The sequence below is a fragment of the Bos indicus genome, chromosome 2 (genome assembly GCF_029378745.1).
Source record: "Bos indicus isolate NIAB-ARS_2022 breed Sahiwal x Tharparkar chromosome 2, NIAB-ARS_B.indTharparkar_mat_pri_1.0, whole genome shotgun sequence".
NCBI lineage: Eukaryota > Metazoa > Chordata > Mammalia > Artiodactyla > Bovidae > Bos > Bos indicus.
In genome coordinates this window covers 120,648,195-120,669,529 of record NC_091761.1, presented here as the reverse complement: position 1 = coordinate 120,669,529, position 21,335 = coordinate 120,648,195, and the positions used below count along the sequence as shown (strand labels likewise).

The following is a 21,335-nucleotide window of genomic DNA, read 5'->3' as shown; positions in this document are numbered from 1 at the left end:
ACCTGGCTCAGATTCTGGGTTTTGTATTTATTGGTTATATCACTTTGGACAATTGATTTAAACTCTTGAAGCCTCAATTTTCTCATCTGTAAAATGAAGGTGATAATCTCTACTTCCCAAGATTGTGATAAAGATGAAAATTAATGGAAATAAAGCACATAGTTGTTTTAGTCGCTAAGTTGTGTCCCACTCTTTTGTGACCCCATGGACTGCATCCCTCCAGGATCCTCTGTCTATTGGATCTCCCAGACAAAAATATTAGAGTGGGTGGCCATTTCCTTCTTCAGGGGATCTTCCCCACCCAGGGATCAAACTCGCGTCTTCTGCATTGGCAGGCAGATCCTTTACCTCTGAGCCACCGGGAAAGCCAAAGTACACAGTAAGAGACTGAAAAGAGCTTACATTTGGGTTGTTACTATTGCTGCCAACCTAGATAGCATATTCAAAAGTAGAGACATTACTTTGCCAACAAAGGTTCTTCTAGTCAAGGCTATGGTTTTTCCTGTGGTCATGTATGGATGTGAGAGTTGGACTGTGAAGAAGGCTGAGCGCCAAAGAATTGATGCTTTTGAACTGTGGTGTTGGAGAAGACTCTTGAGAGTCCCTTGGACTGCAAGGAGATCCAATCAGTCCATTCTGAAGGAGATCAGCCCTGGGATTTCTTTGGAAGGAATGATGCTAAAGCTGAAACTCCAGTACTTTGGCCACCTCATGCGAAGGGTTGACTCATTGGAAAAGACTCTGATGCTGGGAGGGATTGGGGGCAGGAGGAGAAGGGGATGACAGAGGATGAGATGGCTGGATAGCATCACTGACTCGATGGACGTGAGTCTGAGTGAACTCCGGGAGTTGGTGCTGGACAGGGAGGCCTGGTGTGCTGCGATTCATGGGGTCGCAAAGAGTTGGACACGACTGAGCAACTGATCTGATCTGATCTGATCTGACTATTGCTAACTCCACCATTGGCCAGTTGTTGCTCCCTTCCTGATCCAGGTGGGACACCACTCCTCTCTGTAGCCTTGCCTGGAATGCTGTTACACATGACGCTTCTTCACTGTTTCCTTGCTGCCTTGTGCCCATCCTTTACAGTACCAGACACATGCTGCTGTGCCCCTTGCACTACTAAACTCCTCCAGGTCAGAGATTGTGTTCACCTTATGCATTGCTGTGTCCCCAGGGTTCAGAAAAAGGCATGACCCAGTTTGGCTGTCCGGAAGAGTCTAGTGAGAGAATTAGCAGGTTCTGGGGTTTAAGAATTTGCCTAGGAAGTCCATGAATAAACATCAGGGAGGTTGAATGAAAGAATGGATGAGTGTGAGTCAGTAACTGCTGGCGACACCTACCAGCCATACCTTCTTTCTTCTAGGGGGAGCGAACCTTTCGTCTCCCAAGGTGGGCCTCCGCAGGTAAAGGGGCAGAGCTTCGGCCTGGCCCCGCCCCTTACACCTGTCGCACCGCTGGGGGTGGAGCCTTTCAAGTCTCAGGTGCTTGGCGTATAGGTGGTGGGCCGGGGGCAGGGCTGGAAGGGTCAGGGAGGCCAGCGGGGGCTGGAGGAGCTGCCGGCGCCCAAAGCGGGTGGGGTCGGACTCTTTCCACCCACAGAGATCGACGGGTTTCAGCACACCAGGCTCCCACAGTCTGCGGCCCCACCGGAGGCGTGAGCTCTGGAAGGGCCGAGAAGCTGAGGCCTTAGGGATGGGAGGCGGCAGGCGGCAGCCTGGGTGTCAGGGTACAAGCCTGGCAGGTACTTCCCGCCGCCAAGTCTGACCCCAGCCAGTTAGTTCACTTGCCCTGTGTGAACTTCGCTAAGTCAAGTCTCCTTTCCTGCTCCGGTTTTCCCAATCCAGGGGGCTTCCACTTTGGAAACGACGGGTGAGGCTTGGCTCTTTCCCGGGCAACTTCCAAAAAAGTCTGCGAAAGCTAAACAAAACTCAGAACCTGATACTCTGCTGATACACTACTGAGCAGACCCTTAGGAGGAACAAATTGCTCAGTCAGACGGAAAAGTCGTTATTACTCAGAGCTCCTTCCTGCTTTCACTTTCCTTACCTGGAAAAGGGCCATTGGTAATAACTGTTCCGCCGCTGCGGGTTGGCTGGGAGGATTAAGTGAGCTCCTGTGTGTGTGAAGCCTTTGCAACCGTGGGAGTGTGTGACTCTTCCTCTCAGAGAGGGGCTAGCTTCAGGCCCCGCCCAGCCTGGGGCCAACCCGGCACACACCCTCTGTGGCCGTGGCAGAGGTAAGAGGGTCTCCTGGGACATTCCTGAGCCCAGCCTGGCTTCAGCCCGAGAAGCTAGTCCCTCTGTGTTGAGAAGAGCCTGGCTGGCCTCCGGGCCTGTGGGGAAGGGAGTTTTTAGAGAAGGAAATGGTTGTGGTGAGACAGGATGATGGAGCAACTTCTCTCGGGGATCTGAGTGGAAAGCCCCTCTGTCCTGGTGCCCTCTCATGGTGGGATGTGGGGTGAGTGCGGGGGCTGGGCCCATCCTCCTCACCGCCAGAAAGTACCTGGTGTTCGCCAAGTGCTGAGGTAGGGCAACAGCAGGTCTCAGCTGATGGAGCTTGGGGCCAGCCCCTTGCCGTCTCTGGGCCTCAGAATCTTCGTTTCCCCAGAGACGTTTCCCAGGGTCACCCAGAGGCTGCTCCCACCACCCCTCGAGCCTCTATCCTGCCACTCTATGGGACAGCCCAGGGAAATAGCCGTTGACCTTAGACCCTGATTTTCTGGGTGATGGGAGGTTGTTTCCCCTCCCTGGGTCTCAGTATGCAGTCAGGTTGCATCTGGTTCCGCAGTGGCATCATCTTGAACCAAAGATACAGCGGCCAAGACAAGTATTTTGGAAACTCTGGGCTTGAGGACTGTAGAAAGGCCTGGTTCTGTGGAGAGATGAAAAAACACTCAGGATGTTTGTAGGGCTTGATCACTATTTACTGAATAGCTTGGAAAAGACCCAACCTTCCTGTGTTTCTACTTCCTCATGGGCAAAATGGGGACCTTCCCCTCTGGGCCTCTTATTCTTTCTCTGTAAGGTAGGAGGGGGATGGGCTCCAAGTGATTCTCTTCTTCCCAGCTGTGACCCCAGGCACACACTTCACTTCCCTGTGTTAGTTTCTTCGTCAGCCCAATGGGGAGGGGTAAATATTGTGAACAGGGAAGAAATATGGTGAACAGGGAAGAAAGTGGGCACTGATGTGGGCAGAGTCTGGCTTCATCTCCCCTACTCCCTGAGGAATCTGGCGGTGCTGTTTCCATGGTGCTTACTGGGAGTGACCTTTTTTTTTTTAAGAATTAAAAAAATTATATATTTGGCTGTACCAGTTCTTAGTTGCAGCACGCATAATCTTTTATCTTTGTTGTGGCATGCAAATGCTTTCTTGGTTGCAGCATGTGGGATCTAGTTTCCTGACCAGGGATTGAACCCAAGCGCCCTGCATTGGGAACTTGGACTCTTAGCCACTGGACCACCAGGGAAGGTCCTGGAAGTGACTTCTGGAATCATCTCTCTGAGGATCTGTTACAGACCTGCAGTGGCTCTCCACTGCCAGAAAGGAATCAAGGACCAATCTCAGCCTCCATTCCAAACCTCCTACCACTCATACCTAATTCTTCCTGCTCTCCAAGACATACCAACAGCCTTCCCCAAACAAACCTTTTACTTTTCCTTCTCCAGACCTTTACTCATAATTTCAGGGTCCCCGCTGTGCTTGTCATCTTCCCTTTAGATTTGCACTTCTTCCAGCTGTCCTTCAAATTAGGGAAGGATACCCCCATGTACCCAGGAGCTGAAGCCTGGAACCTGTCATGTTTTATCCTCCACTTCTTTTCTCTCACCACCCACCTTTATACTAGCCCCAGCCTATGAAGATTCTGTTCTCTGTGTCTCTCGTAGGTACCCCAGGACCTTGTGGGACATGTGGGGACTTTACTGAATAGCCGGCACACACACCTTTTCTATGCTAGGCCCTGTGCTCACTTTGGAGGTACAGAGGTGGGTGCATCTTTATTCCTTAGGGGTTCCAGGCTGGTGGGGAGAGAGTCACGTAACCGCTCTCTTGGACTTGCCTCTTCTGTTCCTTTACCATCTGAGCCTCTACACGGTAGAACGCAGTGAGACCTATAAACATGGGTTGACAAGAACTGAATTGGCTCAGTGGGGAAGCCCGTTGGATCTCTGTTTTGCCACCTGCATAATGGTGTGGAACTGATTTGAAGAAGGGAAGATTGGGGGCTTTTCCAGTTCCAGCAATCTTGAAAGCAATGACTCTCTAGGTCAGGGAGCAGGAGGTGGGGAGGGAGACAGAGGCACAGCTGTTTAGACATCTGATGTGAGCAAAGGAGGTCCTGCTCCTGCTGGCCAGTTCCTTTGGAGCCCCAACCCCCTTGTCCTCACCTGGTCACCCAAGAGGGCGTGGAACCCTTTGTAAAGCCTTGCCTAAAACAGAGAAGCTGTTGTTTAGTCCTTCCCCAAGCCCCGCTTGGTTATCTCTGGCTGGCCCATGGCCTGACCTGGCTGGTAACTGGCTGCTTCTTTCCAGCTGGCATGAGGCTGGAGATCAGGCTGGGAAAGGAGAGCCCTGGATCTCTGCCCAGAGGCTGCTGTGGCAATGTGTTCTCGAGTCAGATAGTCCTGGGATCGAACCTGAGCCCTACCACTGTTTAGCTGTGAGGATGTGATAATTTTATGTGCCAATTTGACTGGATCACAGGGTGTCCAGATAGCTCCAGACTTGAACTAGAATTAAACCATTAGCTCCCCTGGGCCTCCAGTTTGCTGATTCACCCTGCAGATCCTGGGACTTGCTGGCCTTCATAACCGCACAAGCCAATTCTTTACAAAAAAAATCTCCTATATATGCGTGTGTGTGCTAAGTCACTTCAGTAGTGTCTGATTCTTTGCGACCCCATGGACTGTAGCCCACCAGGCTCCTCTGTCCATGAGATTCTCCAGGCAAGAATTCTGGAGTGGGTTGCTATGCCCTCCTCCAGGGGATCTTCCCGACCCAGGGATTAAATTTGTGTCTCTTTATATATCCTGCATTGGCAGGTGGGTTCTTTACAACTAGTATCACCTGGAGAGCCCCATATATATGTGTGTGTGTGTGTGTGTGTATACACACACTTATAATAAATCTTATATAGATATAAGTATAAATATTTACATATAAAAATATAAGTGTGGCAATATACATATCTCCTATTAGTTCTGTTTTCCTGACTAATACTGAGGCTTTGAGCAATTTGCTTCCTTACTCTAAGTCTCTATTTTGAAACTTGTGAAGAATTGAAATAAGCATTTCTTGCTTAAGTACCACTTCCCTACTTTAGAAGTTTTGTTATTTACTGAAAAGAACTCCAAATCTTCTTAGTAAGCTTTTCAGCACTGTTTGCCCTGCCGTGACTCCCTTGGACTGCAAGGAGATCCAACCAGTCCATCCTAAAGGAGATCAGTCCTGGGTGTTCATTGGAAGGACTGATGCTGAAGCTGAAACTCCAATACTTTGGTACTTTGGCCACCTCATGCGAAGAGTTGACTCACTGGAAAAGACCCTGACGCTGGGAGGGATTGGGGGCAGGAGGAGAAGGGGACAACAGAGGATGAGATGGCTGGATGGCATCACCGACTCGATGGACATGAGTTTGAGTAAACTCTGGGAATTGGTGATGGACAGGGAGGCCTGGCGTGCTGCAGTTCATGGGGTTGCAAAGAGTCAGACACGACTGAGCGACTGAACTGAACTGAACGGAACTGACTGCCTTGCCAAGACTCATTTGCCCATCCCTGACTGGACTCTCTGGCTCTAGCTGGATGTCATTCCCTCTCCAGGCCCCCTGCCTTTGCACCAGCTGTTCCTGCCTTTGAAATGCACATATTCTCTTTTGTCTACTTGGTAAACTCTCACACCTCCCTCAGGGCCCATCTCCAAGGTGTCCTCCTCTCAAGACCTTCTCTTTCTCCCTCAGGAGTTGTCTGTACCCTCACAGCGCCTGGCACACCCTGTGGCCGTCACACTAACCATGCCATGTTGGTCTGTGTGTCTGTCTACCCAGACTGTGAGCCCCTCAGAGGCATGATGTTAAACCACTCATCTCTGTACCAAACAGGTGGTGTTTTCCCTGGTTTGTGTCAGTTCAATGTTTTTCAGTTTACCAAGTACTTTCAGATCCATGATTTTACTTATTTTTTTGGCTGTGTTGGGTCTTCGTTGCAGCATGCAGGATCTTTAGTTGTGGCATGTGGGATCTAGTTCCCTGACCAGGGATTGGACCCAGGCCCCCTGCATCGGAAATGCAGCTTCTTAGCCACTGGACTACCAGGGAGGTCCCAGACCCAGGATTTCACTTAAACTCCTAGCAAAGCAGGGAAGGAGGCAGAGTCAGGATGAAGGTCTCCAGTTCATCCCACCTCCCCAGACAAGGCTTTTTCAGAAAGGAGTAGGGAGTAGGGGCTGGTTATTTGGCTTCTAAGGCCTGCTGCTCAGCAGGAGTTGGAAAGGCAGGGCCAGCTGGGTGGTGGGGGGCGGGGGGGAGGGTGCAAGGGCAGATGGAGGCCCCAGGACAGGATAAGGTCTGATTCCAGATGTGTGCTTCTCTAAGGGGATTTGGATTTAATTTTTCCATCTTCAGTCTCTTTGGCGCCGTAAGATGAAGCTCTGAGGGCCAGTGTGGAGCATAAGACCATCAAGGAGTGCGTGCTCTGGGGATGAAAAGAACTGAAGCAACTCCATAGATACACAGCAAATACATGCAAACACTTCAACTGTTACCATGATTCTGACAAGTGATCTGTTATTGTTTGAACCCCGTCACCAGGGTCCACAGTATTCAAAGACTCCTCATTAAAACCCCAAAAGATCCATCTGTAATGGTCTAGAGGTCTTCCCACTGGGACCCAGAGGCCCCTGAATGGGGATGATATCCCCTTGGGATCCAAAGATACTCATCCCTCTTCAGGGCTTGAGGGCCCTGTGCTCCAGGGCTTAGAGCTTACTACAGTTTACAGGTCTTTCTGAAGGTGGTGCCTGTGTGCCCTAGAGGCCTGTCCAGCCCTTGCTTACACTCCATTTCATTCAGCAGCAGTTCTGTTTGAAACATCAAGGGCAGAAAGAATCATGGTCCAAGTGTTTGCTCTGAGCTCAGGGCTATCAGTAAGGGAGGTTCCTGGGCACGCTAAGCCCAGGAACATGGACTTAGCATGGGGCTGCCCCAGAGCTGAAAATATTTCTTAGCAGCTCTCATGTCCCTCAAGGAAGTTGTTTTCCAGGAAAGCCCCTTGGGTGTCTGTCATTCCAGGGATGGTCTGGTCCAAGGCAAAGCTGGGAAAGACAGCATCGAATTTCCTCTGTGATCTCATCGGGTATCTCAGAGCCCAGACATGTGGGTTCTTGCCCTAGATCTGACTCGCTGTGTGGACTTGGGTGAGTCACTTGGACTCCCTATGTTTCAGCTTGCCTTTAAATGGGCAGGTGGGCCCTACCTCAGGGAGGATCCAGCAAGATCAAAGATATGGAAATTCTTTACTGGTGACATCTGAATAATTAGAGAAAAATCCTGATGGGAGGAGGACTGTGAGACAGTGGACCTGGAGTCAAATCCCCTTTGTGAACAGAGGACCTGGGACAAGTCATTTGGGACTTGGTAACATTCTCCCCACTCCTGCTTCAATGAGTAAGCCAGCAACACTGCTTCCTCAGGCTCAGACTGCAACATTACTTCTCAGGAATGCCTTCTCTGTCTGCCCGGAGAGGTCAGCTCCCTCTTATAAAGTTCTCCAGCTACATGTATTTTTCATTTATTTATTAATTTATTTTTAAATTTTTGAATTAATTTTATTATTTTTTGTTGCAAAAATTTTTTCACTATGTTTTTTTAATCAGAGGATAATTGCTTTACAGTGTTGTGTTGATTTCTGCCATACGACAACTCAAATCAGTCATAATTATATATATCCCCTTCCTCTCGAGCCTTCCTCCCCCTTCCCATCCCACCCTTGAATTAATTTTTAAAATTGGATTATGGTTGCTTTACACTATTGCGTTAGTTTCTGCTGTATAGCAAAATGAGTCAGTTATACATACAGGTATATCCACTTTTTTTTTAAGGTTCTGTTCGCGTATACGTCACTACAGAATATTGGAGAGAGTTCCCTGTGCTATTCAGTAGGTTTTTATTAGTTACCTGTTCTATATATAGGAGTGTGTGTATGTCAGTCCCGATGTCCCAGTTTATCCCTCCCTTTCCCCTCTGGTAACCACAGATTTGTTTTCTACATCTGTGACTCAACTTCTGTTTTGTAAATAAATTCATTTGCATCATTTTTAAAGATTCTATGTATAGGTGGATATTATACGATGGTTGTCTTTCTCTGACTTACTTCACTTACTATGGCAATTTCTAGGTCCATGCATGTTGCTACAAATGGCATTATTTTCATTCTTTTTTTATGGCTGATGTGTTTTTCTAAACAACCAAAACAACAGTAAATAATTAATTATCAGCATGCTCCCCCGTTTAGCATTTGTTCTCCCAGCCAGACTGTGAGCTCCTTGCAGGCATCCTGTCTGGCTCCTTCTCCAGAGATTAACATGGGGACTGACCCACAGGTGCTTAAAACTGTCTCTGCACCACCTGGTGGCTTTGAGCCTCAGCTGCCTCACTGGACTGCCAAGGAAACCTAGAAGATAGAGGATGAAGCTCCCAAGGATGAGGTGCTTGAGATAATTGGGCTGCTCTGTGAAGGGCTTTGTCTGAGATTGGAGGGGATGGAGTGCCCTGAACAGGAGGGCAGGGTGACTTTTGGCCTTGGAAGGGAGGAGGAACCGGCCACCTGGGGCTCCAGAGGCTCCTTCCCAGCTGCCCACGAGGCCTGTGTGTGGGCTCTGCTCCTGGCCGAGGAGTCTTCAGCTGTGCCTTGGCAGCCTGGGACTCAGTGCAGCCCCATGCTGCCTCCCACCTGCCCCTTCAGCCCCATTTCCTTGAACACATACACACTCCCCTCCCCACCACCTGCCATATGATGCTCACCTTTTCCTCAACGGACCAGTCTTTTCTGCCTCCAGGCCTTTGCACAGGTTGTTGCCTCAATAGGAACGCACCCCACCCCCTTCTCGACCTGGAAGATGCAGGGTGCAGTTCCCTGTTCTTCCTATTTGGAGGCCCTCCCGGTCTCTGCAGACAGAGCCAGCTGCTCCCTCCTTGGAGCCCCACAGGTATCCTTCTCTCTATGCAATACAGTACCTACCACACTGGGCTGCAATTGATTTTACTGTCTGTCCCCCAGTCCCACAACTAACTGGGAACTGCTTGGAGGCAGGAGTCAGCTCAGCCCTGCTCTGTGGCCTCAGTATAGAGCACAGGGCCTGGCACTAAGGAGAGATCCTAAGTAACGTGAGGGTCAGCTTTCCTGGCAGAAGATATGACTCTGTGGTACTCCCAGTGCCCTGCCCATCACAGGCCATGTAAGGAAGGGGCAAGTTTTACTCATTCACCTTCTAGAAAACTGAGGCCCACGGAGGGGTAGGGATTTGCCCAAGATTCCATAGCACATCAGTGACCAAGCTGGGCTCCTAATGCTGGGTCCAACGCTATGGGCTCTAGCAGCCTTGTACAGTGTCCTGGCTTTAAGCCAAGGTGTCTGGAGGCCCCTGGGGCCCAGGCCCCGCAGCTGCCCAGGCCATACTGGCTCAGCCGTTCTGGCTGGGCTGTCGGCCAACTGCAGCACGAGGCTCTGGATGCCTCTGCCAAAGGTCACTGTCAGCAGTTTGGGGAGGTGGCCAGGTCACTTCCCTCTGAGTGGCTTGGATACAGCAAGGCCTGGAGCACTGTCTCCACTGGACTCTGGGCTCTGGGGATGGCCTTCCAGCTGGACAGTATCCTCCTTGCCAGCCTGATTAGAACTTGATTAAACCTGAGGTAAGAGTCCAAAGTTGAATATGCACTCAGCAAACCTCATTAGCATAGCATTATTATTATTGCTGTGATGCTAGTGAGAACCCATATAGCACAGAAACTGAAAGCACAGGCCCTGAAGTGTGCCACCATGGTGCAAATCCAGGCTTCACCACTTACCAAGTAAAGCAAGGTACTTAACTTCTTTACACCTCAGTTTTTCAGCCTTTGAAAGAGGGTCCTGGGAGAATGGGATCTGTATAAGGTAATTAGCATGGAGCCGAACAGAGTGATGACTGAGTGTTAACAGTATTGAGTGGCCCAAATCCCTGGACTAACAGCTTCCTCTCGGGCTTCTATATCCCCTCTCCCCTCTACATTGAAATGCAAACTGGGACTTCCCTGGCTGGGGCCCAGTGCAGGGGGCCCAGGTTTGATCCCTAGTCAGGGAACTAAGATCTTGAATGCCTTGCTCTGGGGCCTAAAAAACAGAATCCCTCAAACTGACCATGTCACTCTGTTCGTTTGAAGATCTTCAATAACTGGCTCTAGGATGTGTATGTGTCTAAACTCCTTGACATGAGGGTGAGGTCTGCTGCTCCTTGGCCCCGGCCTGCCTCCCTAGCCTCATCTCCCATATTCAGCCCTCCCACCCATCCCCCCGCCACTAGCCATTCCTCTCAGGCTCCAGCCATGAGGAATACTTTGCTGTCCCTGGAGCATGCTATCCTTTTTCATGTCTCTGTGCCTTGTATACGTTTTTCTTCTCTCACCATCCAGCAAACTCCTGCTTTGCTTTCAAGGCCCAGCTTCATGTTGGCTACTCCAAGTCTTCTCCAGTGCACCCAAAGTTACAGGTATCCCTTGTTTTTCAAAAGTTTGCTTTCCACCACTTTGTTTATAGAAGACCCACATTAGTACCTGTTTTTGCTAACCAAGAGGAATCCGAAGGGGATTTTCACTTTTACAAAACAAGGCAAAAAGCAAAAACAGCATTCAGTGTTTGCTCTGCAGCCAGCTGTAGAGGCAGTGGGCATCCAGAGCAGAGCAGAGAGTGGCACAACGAAGCTCCTTCTCTGGGCACCCCACTCAGCGTCTCAGCATCAAGCTGCCATAGCTTTCACCTGTGTCTGTGAGCATCTGTGCTCTATCTTGTGTGTTCTTGTGTCCTGAGATAACTGCTTCTTTGCCTTATGCCATTTTGGCTTATGAAAGGTTGCAGTGGAAAGCCCCCATTTTAGATATCAGGGGAAACCTATAATTGCTCTCACTTGTTTTCCCACCGTATCACCCAATGCTATAATTACCTGTTAATGTGTGTTTCTCCCTGGACGGTACCCTGTGCTTCTTGCATCCTCTATGCCTTGCTGACTGCCAGCAGGCCAGAGGCAGAAGCCCAATGTTGGCTGAAGAAGTGGACTTTGAACCGTTCATCCAGAAATGCAGCCCTGGGTCAATCCTATGCTGGACACTGCGTAAACCTACTTTTTGTCTTTGAAGGATCCTCAGTCACTCCTCAACATAGGTTGAGTCTGTGTATTTATAAATAAAAAGGTGTCCAGGTGGCTTGTGGGCCCAATCACGTTTCCAGGAGATGAACTGGAGGTTGCCAGGTGGATGTGGAGAGGGAGGGGACTCAAGGAGGAGAGACAGGTTGATGTTGATCTCAGGAACCTTTAAGAGGTTCTGTTGTGCCAGAGTGTAAAATACAAGGGGGATATGAAGGTGAATGGGCCTCCGTGTGGTGGGCTGGTGAGTCTAGATTTTGCCCTGCAGGTGGCTACACCTCCCTTGCCCCTTGTTCTAGGAGCTCTTGGCCTGGAGATGAGTTTCTAGCGCATTTCTTTGTTTCCTCTGTAAGCAAGGTGGGCTGAGGTAGGAGCTAGCAGGGCCAGGCAGCCCAATTAATAAAACACATTTGACACAAAGTCTGTCCCCCACGGCTGCCTGGCAAATTTGCACTCATATTTCAAGGTGTGGCTCAGATGTCCCTTCCTCTGAGGTCTTCCCAGATCCACCTAGGCTAAGCTCTTCACCCCCTGCTATGCTCTTACTGCTCCCTCCACGTGTCTCTGATTTTACATCTGTCTCCTCTACTAGACCGGGAGGTCCTTGAAGGCAAGCAATCTCATTTGTTTCTTGGTGCCCAGAGCCCAGTACAAAAGAGTAAATATATTGAATCAATAAATGTGTTTATTTTGCAGATGAGGAAACCAAGGCTCACAGAATGTGAATGATACATATTAATAAAAGCTGCCTGGTAAGGGGCAGAACCAGGACCAAGCCCAGGTGTTGGGAGTCCATCCAGTGGGAACAGAAGGTATGATTTCAGACAGCTGTGCTCAGAGCTTGGTGAACTTTCAAAGGCATCATGCCTCGGTTCTGATCCCCGCTGCCCAGACAATGGCACAGCTGAGCGAGGAGGGGAGAAACATATATTGAGCACCTACTGTGTGAAGACCTAGCATGGGACACTCTCATATATGGGATTCTGTTTAATTCTGAAGAAGGCATCACTGTCCCCATAGTACAGAGGAGGAAGCCGAAACACACAGGACTAAAGTGACTTGTCCACCATCCCCCAGCCAGGGAGACACAGAAGACGGGGAGTCAGGGGCTTATATGAGCAGGAGCAGGGGTTGGGTGGCGGCTCTCAAAAGGGGATGACTTAGTATATCTTTTGGATGGGCGGGGCCCAGTCATGTGATTGTGCCATCCAGCCCTGGGAGCACCTCCACCCCAGAGACAAAGGACCTTGCATTCTGGGTGTCTGCCCAGGGCTGTTATTCCTGCTGCCTTCTTGGTCTGGCACAGAGCATGTGAGGGACCACACTGCAGCTCCACACCTGTGCCAGCCTGAGGCGGAAGCAGGGAGTCTCAGGGCCCGGCCTTGGTGGCCTCAAGCCAGTGGGGCAGCAACAGGTGGGGCTCTGACCTACAAGGGAGTCATATGAGCCCAAGCCAGTATCTCAAAGGAGGGGACTCTGGCCCACCTCCACCCCAAAGTCATCACAGCGACTTCCTTTTGGTCTCTCAGCTGTTCTGAAGGGAAGATGTGTGGACTGGGATGTGGAAGAGGACAGGAGGATTCTGAAGGCCCTGCTGGGTGGGGCTGGTGTCCATAACTTGGATGACGAAAGCCTGCATTTCCTGCAGAATCATCATGTGCCAGGTTCTGTGCTGGAAACTCAAAAGAACTATTTCTCACAACAGCCCTGGGAGGAGGCTCCATTATAACCCCACTATACAGCTGAGGGAAATGAAGCTCAGAGAGGGTAAGTGACTTGCCCAAGTCACACAGACTGGCACAGAGAAACTGGGATCTGAGTTCAATCTGGTTCCAGAGCTAATAATGCTCTTCAAGCCATATCCTTTTCGAATCCCAGGATCCTGAGTTCTAGACTTAACTGGTTCCTTGGGAAAGTCCCAACCTCTCTGGCCTATTTCTTTTCCTATAAAGCAAGAGGATTAGATAAGGTAAAGCTGAGGGCTCTAACAATCTGTGTCTTTGATATCCCTCCAGTCCTCAGAAGAGGTCACCATGGCAACCATAAAGGGCTGTTCACTGTGTCAAGCCCCCAAATACAAAGGTGAGGTGCAGTTTTTGTGAGGAGCTCACGGAAGTCTAGTGAGAACAGTCTCATGCAGTTCACATGGGCTAGGTGTTACAATGTATTAGGGGGCTCAGGCCATGAAGGAGTAGGGTTTAGAGAGGGATGGGGAGAAGGAACTCCAGGTGGAGAAAACAGCATGAACACAGGCTGGGAGATGAAACTCTGGAGCCTCGCTTCACACTCTTAACTACCTCTGTGATGATCTCTGAGGTCAGGCCACTCCACTAGCGCACACACACCTCAGATGGCCTCAGCCCTCTTCACTCACTAGCATCATGGCTCCAGAGCCAGACAGGCTGGGTCCAAGGCCCAACGTCAACAATTACCGTGTGTCCCCTGGGTTTCAGATTGTCACCTGTAAAATGGAGACAATGAAGATACTAAATTTGCAGGTTGTTGTGGTGATTAATGGAGAAAATGCCTAAAGAGGGGTTAGCATGCCGTCTGGCACATGGAAACGCTCATGACATCTTCACAAGAGGTCCTTCCCTCCTCTTCACTGCCCCACAGCCCACAACTCTCCATTGCCTAAATCATTCATCTCAGGTCTTAGTTCAGGCTCTTCTCCTCCGTGAAGCTTCCCTTCTCCGGCTGCTGCAGCCCTCACTCACTGCCTTCCCTTAACTCTTGCAGCCTATGTCTATTCCACACAACTCAGCAACTGAGTCAGATGCCTGCTTGTTACCTCTCCAGGACCTAGACTGCTTTTGCCTTCTCAAAAATCTCAGTTTCCATTGGGGTTCCACATGATTTCAGGAAAGCTGATTCTACTCCCTCCTGCACTTGTTCTAATGGTAGGGCACATGATCTAAGCTAAGCCAATAAATAACCCCTCCCACTAATGGCCAGCTCACAAGTGATCAGATGATCTTTGTGAAGAAGCTAATCAAACGCGAAGAGCTGACTCATTGGAAAAGACCCTGATGCTGGCAAAGATTAAAGGCAAAAGAAGAGGGTGGCAGAGGATGAGATGGTTAGATAGCATCACTGACTCAATGGACATGAATTTGAGCAAACTCCAGGAGACAGTGAAGGACAGGGAAGCCTGGTGTGCTGCAGCCCATGGGGTCACAGAGTCGGACATGACTTAGCAACTGAACAACAGATGATCTTAGTCCACAGTGAATCCTGCTGGGAACTCTTGGATACAGAGTCTCTCTCTGGCTCCAGATGGTATAGAGTGTAGATGTGAGGTCTGGAACTGCTGCAGTCCTTTTGCTGTCATGAGAGTAGCCAACCTGAGGATGATCCTGAGAGTACAGAGCTAGGGGATTAGCAGAGAAATAGATCAAATCATGCCTCCCAGCCTCCACAAGACTTTTCAGCTGCATGAGCCAACAAATTTCCTTTTCAAAGCCAGTTTGCTGTTATTTGCAACTAAAATCATTCTGATTCAAACACTATTAATAAGCTACTTTTACAAAGAGATGTATTTTCTTCACTACATATTGATTAGGCCCCTGCTACATATCAAGTTTGGAGAAGGCAATGGCACCCCACTGCAGTACTCTTGCCTGGAAAATCCCATGGACAGAGGAGCCTGGAAGGCTGCAGTCCATGGGGTCGCTGAGGGTTGGACATGACTGAGTGACTTCACTTTCACTTTTCACTTTCATGCATTGGAGAAGGAAATGGCAACCCACTCCAGTGTTCTTGCCTGGAGAATCCCAGGGACGGGGGAGCCTGGTGGGCTGCCGTCTGTGGGTTCGCACAGAGTTGGACACGACTGAAGTGACTCAGCAGCACATATCAAGTTCTGTGCTAGGTGTTGGGGATTTAACAATAAACAGTACTGATGTGGACCTATCCTCCTCAAGTTTATAGTTTAGTGGGAAGAATCAGGAATTTAAGCAACTGCTTTGGGACCTGACTCTGATGTTGTATTTATTTTTAACCTGCTTAACATCCAACCCCACTCCCTTGGACAATAGAACTCTGTCTTTTCTTTGGACACCATATAAACGCCTGGTCAGCTGACCTAGGTCTGGCTATCTGGCATAGTCCATGACTCTGCCCACAGTGACTCAATCAGTAATGGGCATTAGGGTCAACTCTGGGGCTGCAGACTTTAAAAACAGTTCCAATACTTCTGCAGGGGTCACCCAACTAGAGAAACATAAGCCTGGGGTTTCCTTGAGTTGAGAGAATGCTAAGACTAGTTGTGAAAGTTGGTAGCAATAAAATTCTTTGATTTTACTCATTCATTCAACCAGAATTCAGTGCCCCCACCCAAGCTGCAAGACTGGGGAAAAGGAGATGAAGAAGACACGGCCCCTCCTTTTGAGGTCAGTCTAAAGAGGACAAATGAATAAATAATCACAACACAGCCTAGCCATACTAGGAGTCACCAGAGAGACACCACCTCAGCCTGAAGGTATTAGTTTTCTGTTTTTAAGTATGCGATAATTATACACAGAAAAATTAGAAGACCCAAGAAAGCTTTTTAAAAACTCCATAGTTTCAACACTCAGCTATGATCACAGTTAAAATACTTTCATCTGTAACCTCCCATGCTTTTTCTGTGTGTATAAACTTAAAAACAAAACAAAACAAAACAAAAAACAACCCTAAATGCAATGTAATATATTGGGTTGGATCCTGGAACAGAAAGAAAGGACATTAGTGGAAAAACTGGTGAAAACCAAATAAAGTCAGAGTCTAATAATGTACCCACGTTTGTTACACGGTTATGTAAGATGTTAACATTTGGAGAAGCTAGGTGAAGTGTATGCAGAAACTCTCTGTACTATCTTTGGAATCTTCCTGTAAACTTAAAATTATTACAAATCAAACGTTTACTTTAAAAAATGGACCCATTCTCTATTGTTTAATAGATTTTGTTTATTCACTCAATAGTTTATCATGAAATTTTTTTGTCTTGGAATGATATGATAGCATTCTATTTCATCCCTTGAATGAATCATAGCCTATCCCCCCTATTGTTGGAAATTTAGGTTGTTTCCAATTCTTACCCTGTCATACAAATGCTGTGAACACTTAGTCATTTCCTTCGGATATTTAACAAAGTGGAATTGCTGAGGTGGAGCTGCCAGCTAGGGAACACATGCCGAGCACCACGGGCTCTAACACTATTCACAAGGGTCTGATATACATAAACTTGATCGGCCAACCACAAGGGGGAGGCACCGCTCTCATTCCTTTAGGGCAATTTTCAAAGGTTTTCAAAGGATGAGCCAACAAATTCTCAGCACTCTTTCAGCCCAGTCCAGCACCTCCCTGGTGCCCCTGCCGTGGACGCACACAGACCTCTCTTGCTCTTTTGCACTCCTTCTCATTCTGGCTTCCAGGAGGGCAGTTCCTGCAGGCAGCCAACAGGTGGTCCGTGGAATAAAGGCAGGTACCAGAGGTGGTTTCGGCAAACACTCCAGTGTCAAGCAGCCTTTCCTGGTTTGGTGTGGTAGCCATGGGGGGTGGAGGTAGCACTGGGGAGTAGGAAAGGGTTAAGACAGACATTCTGAAATATACCTGGTGGCTATGGTAACGTCCTTTTATCCTCAGCAAGTGGCCACGGGAAAGGAGAAAAAAAGGGTCATTTATTGGGCAGCTGCTATATTTCACATTGACTCTGCCCACCCATAGACAAGTGCTATGATCCTCATTTTACAGTAAGTTTGTTGAGGCTTCACAACGAAGTGTCTCCCCAAGGCACACAGGGGAGCTACAGTCAGTGCCAAGATCTAACAACAGGTCATCTTCGTCACCCCCAACCCAGGCCCACAACCACTAGGCACATGAATGAACACTGAGCTACAGTAAGACAGGGGTTTCTCCCTCTTCTGAGGGACTGCTGTGTCCCACAGCAAAGAATCACACAATTCACGGTCAAAGCACCCATGCGGAGAGTTTGGGGGAAGCAGAAAGAAGGGTGGCCTGTGGTTGAGCTTCAGTGGGCCCTCAAGCCTACATGTACATGCCCCTGTGCTCTTCTGTGTTCCTGACATTACTTTTACAAAAAACAATATTTATTATTTATTTGGCTGTGCTGGGTCTTAGTTGCAGCATGCAGAATCTTTGATATACATCTCGGCATGTGGGATCTTGAGCTGTGGCATACAAACTCTTAGTTGCAGCATGTGGGATCTAGCTCCCTGACCAGGGATGGAACCTGGGTCCCCTGCACTGGGAGTGCAGTGTCTTAGCCACTGGACCACCAGGGAAATCCCTCGACATTACTCTTGAGCTGAAAACCTTCTCTTCCCTGTGCGTGGTTTCAAGCATATTTCTAACCAGTTGCAGATTTCCCAAGAATTCTAGAGGCTCACTAGGTAAAAGCTGCCAGTAAGTGCCAGCGGCCTCTGTACCTCCCCTTGGGCCATGACCCCTGTCTGCAGTGCCCATCCTCCCTCCACAGACCCACCCCGACCCACCTCCTCCATGAAGCTACCCGCTTCTCTGCAGTCTGACTTCCTGCACCACATAATTAGCACTTCTTCCACATCCCATTTCTTTTCCAAAACAGACTCAAGGCAGTTTACAACACACATGGGGGCACAGAACACTAAAATTACAAAAGCAGAGTTTGGGTGAGGTGGAGTAAGAATCTCATTAAGAAACAGTGGCAGAGGAAAGCATAGCAAGTGAACATTAGGGGAGCTTTCTTACATCGGGCAAAAAGGAAACAGTAGAAAATGAAGCATTCCTTTATCTAACTGAAGAGTGCAGACCAGCTAAGTAGGAAGCAAAAGGATCTCCTAGCTCCAAGCTCAGAGAGGTTTGCCCCCAAAGTCTTTATCTAAGGGACCCCATACAGAGTAGTCATTTGCTATGCAGCAATGTTACCCTCAAAGTGCAGCTCTATTTAGCCTAAGTTACCAGCATAGGGTGGGGGGCCTAAGTCTTGTCTTGCCTTTGCTCTCTGACACCTGTCTTTCTCCTCCCTTCTGCTCTTTGCTTGGGGGCACCTCATCCAGACTGGGTACTTGGAAGGGGCCTTCTGTAAGGGCAGCTCACCATCGCAGTGCCCTGGATGATTCCAAACACAGAGCCGCCACATTCCCAAGACATCAGCAGGGCAATGCTCCCTCTGGGGTGTGAGAGCCATGAGACGTGCGAAGCTGCAGCCAGAGAGGAAAGACTGCGAGGCAGAACCTCCTGTTGCCACCCTTCCCAGAAGCAGGGGTTATTCCAAGAGCTTTGCAAATCCAACACATTAGCACCTTCATGCCCATAACAAGGAAGCAAGCAAGAAAAACAACACAGAAAACAACTTTACCCTGAGGTGGCACTCCTGACCCAGGCCCTTCGCTGGGACAGAGCAAACCTACTTAGCTTTCTTCTCTGTTCATCCAGGCTTCTCTGTATCACAGGTGCCTTCAGAATCTGTCTTCCAGAAAAATGTCAAAGCAATTGGCACAATGGTGTTGCATGGAGTCACAGACTAGGCTTAGCCATTCATAGGTATATGAGCCTCAAAATGCATACATATGAGATAATGATAGTACTTACTTCCACATGGTCATTGAGAATAAATGAGATAATATATGCAGAACCTACCAAACAATAAGCATGAAATGTTAATCTACTATTAATTATGAATATACAAAAATACAGAATTCTGCATACAATTTCAGGCATCCATAGACTTCTAGGAGATCTTCAGGTTAAGAATTCTTGCAAATTAAATGTCCATCAATGGATGACTAGATAAAAAGGATGTGGTACACATACATAATGGAATACGACTCAGACATAAAAAGAATGAAATAACGCCATTTGCAGCAACATGGATGCCACTAGATTATCATAATAAGTAAAGCAGGAAAGAGAAAGACAAATACCTTATGAAATCATTTATGTGTGGAATCTAAAACATGGCACAAACGAAGCTATCTACAGAACAGAAACAGACACACAAACACAGAGATCAGACTTGTGGTTGCCAAGATGGGGAGAGGGTGGGGAAAGAAGGCCGGGGAGTTTGGGATTAGCAGATGTAAACTATCATATATAGGATGGATAAACAACAAGGTGTTACTCGATAGTACAGGGAATTATCCAATCTCCTGGGATAAACCATAACAGAAAAGAATATTAAAAAGAGAATGTGTATATATGTGTGTGTGTGTGTATATATATATATATATAAATATATATATAAACAGCCATTTTGTTGTATAGCAGAGATTGGCACATTGTAAGTCAACTACACTTGTTTTAAAAAAGAAAAAAACAGAAGAATCTTTAGCCTAGCCTGGCTACTGACTCAGGAAAACAGCTCTTGCCCACACCCACATTTTCACTGAGCTCCATCAGCACACACTGAGCGCCTGCTGCATGCCCACACAAAGTCTTGCTCACCAGTGTCGTCAGCACATCTGAGGGGTGGAGATCATTCCCATTCAACGGCTAAGGTGCAATGATTTGCTGGAAGGCTGATGGTGGAGGAGCTGCTGCTGAAACCTGTCATTTCTGACTCATGTAGCTTCTTCCTGAGAAAAGGCTGGTTAGGCTTCCAGAGGACCGAGCCTGCTCTTCACCCCGCTCCGTCCTGTCTGTGACATTTCGTGCACATGAGATCCTAAACACATACCTTGGGTCCTCAGACTGTCAATGATTTACCCCAAACTGGCTCTGGCGGTGTGGGGCGTCCACGAAGAAGAATCCATCTGGAAGGGCCCTTTCTGCTACAGTGGCACTGCATCACTGGATCACTTCAGCAGCAAGGTGTCAGAGACTGTGAGTCCTGACTCTGCTTACGGTGCCCTCAGGAATGTGACCACTGCTGAGGCCTGGTCTCCTTCCCTGAGACAGAAGACAGCACTGACCACCTCCGGGGCTTTGCAGGGGCCGGGGAGAGGTCAAGCAAGGTCGTGGGTGTGGGGCTGCTGCACAGCACCTGACGTGTCAGTCTTCCTCATCCAATCTCGGTTTCCAGAGAGGAGGCCAAGCCCAAAGGAGCGAGCAAGAGCTCACCTGGTCTTCTTCCAGTTTATTCTTTCCACTCATACCACGTATCCTCCCAGGCTGCTCTGACAAAGATTTCCCTCAGTTTGTTGCATGACGATCAAGGAACAGAAGAAAAATTTTCATGGGGTATTTAAATACTTTGGGGGATGAAAAGATCAAGGCAGATAAATCACGTGAGAATGACCCTGCAGAGGTGCGGGACGTGGTAGAGCAGGAGAGGGAGGAGTTGGAAGAGGGAGCAGGAATTCAGACACCAGAAACAGGCCTGCCTCTCTCCAGAGTAAGAACACCTGCCTGGAGCAGGAAGGTGCTTCCAGCTCAGCTCCATCTGCTTTCAGCAATAGCAGTCACTCTCAGAAACCCCAGTGCAAAGGCAGCCCATTCAAAGAGCACGAGAGCTTCAGTTTGGACAAATGATTTAAGCTCGTTTTTGCAGGGGAAGAGATGGATTTACAAAGAAGCAACCAAGGGTATTAAAGAGGCAGCTGAAAAGGCAGCCAAAAATCTGGCTTAGGGATTAGAAGCACTGGCTTTCTAGGCTGTGGACAACTGTTTGCTTAACGATCATCCACCCTGGCAGGAAACAGGTTATTTTTCTATGTATCCTCGGATTCAGCTAGCATTTATCCAGTCTGTTGTGTGCCAGGTACCAAGTAGAAACCTTCTCCTTATAAACTTCATTAACTGCCAAATGAGTCTGAGAAGGTAGCATCACCAGCCTCTTATTAAAAATTATTTATCAACTTTTGGCTGAGCTGGGTCTTGGTTGCTGCCTGTAGGCTTTCTTCAGTTGCGGAGAGCACAGGCCACTCTCTAGTTGTGTTGCGCTAGCTTCTCACTGTGGTGGCTTCTCTTGTCAAGGAGCACAGGTTCTAGGGCACGTGGCCTTCAGCAGTTGCTGCATGTGGGCT

General features: G+C 48.6%; 1 long non-coding RNA gene across 1 annotated transcript; it reads left to right on the top strand.

Moving 5' to 3' along the window:
* The first annotated feature begins 1,017 nt into the window (after positions 1-1,017).
* On the top strand, positions 1,018-16,350 carry LOC109572214 (uncharacterized). Its single transcript, XR_002182756.2, has 3 exons — positions 1,018-2,239; positions 3,888-3,986; positions 12,088-16,350. It is a non-coding gene; the product is annotated as an uncharacterized lncRNA (long non-coding RNA).
* The last annotated feature ends 4,985 nt before the right edge of the window (positions 16,351-21,335 follow it).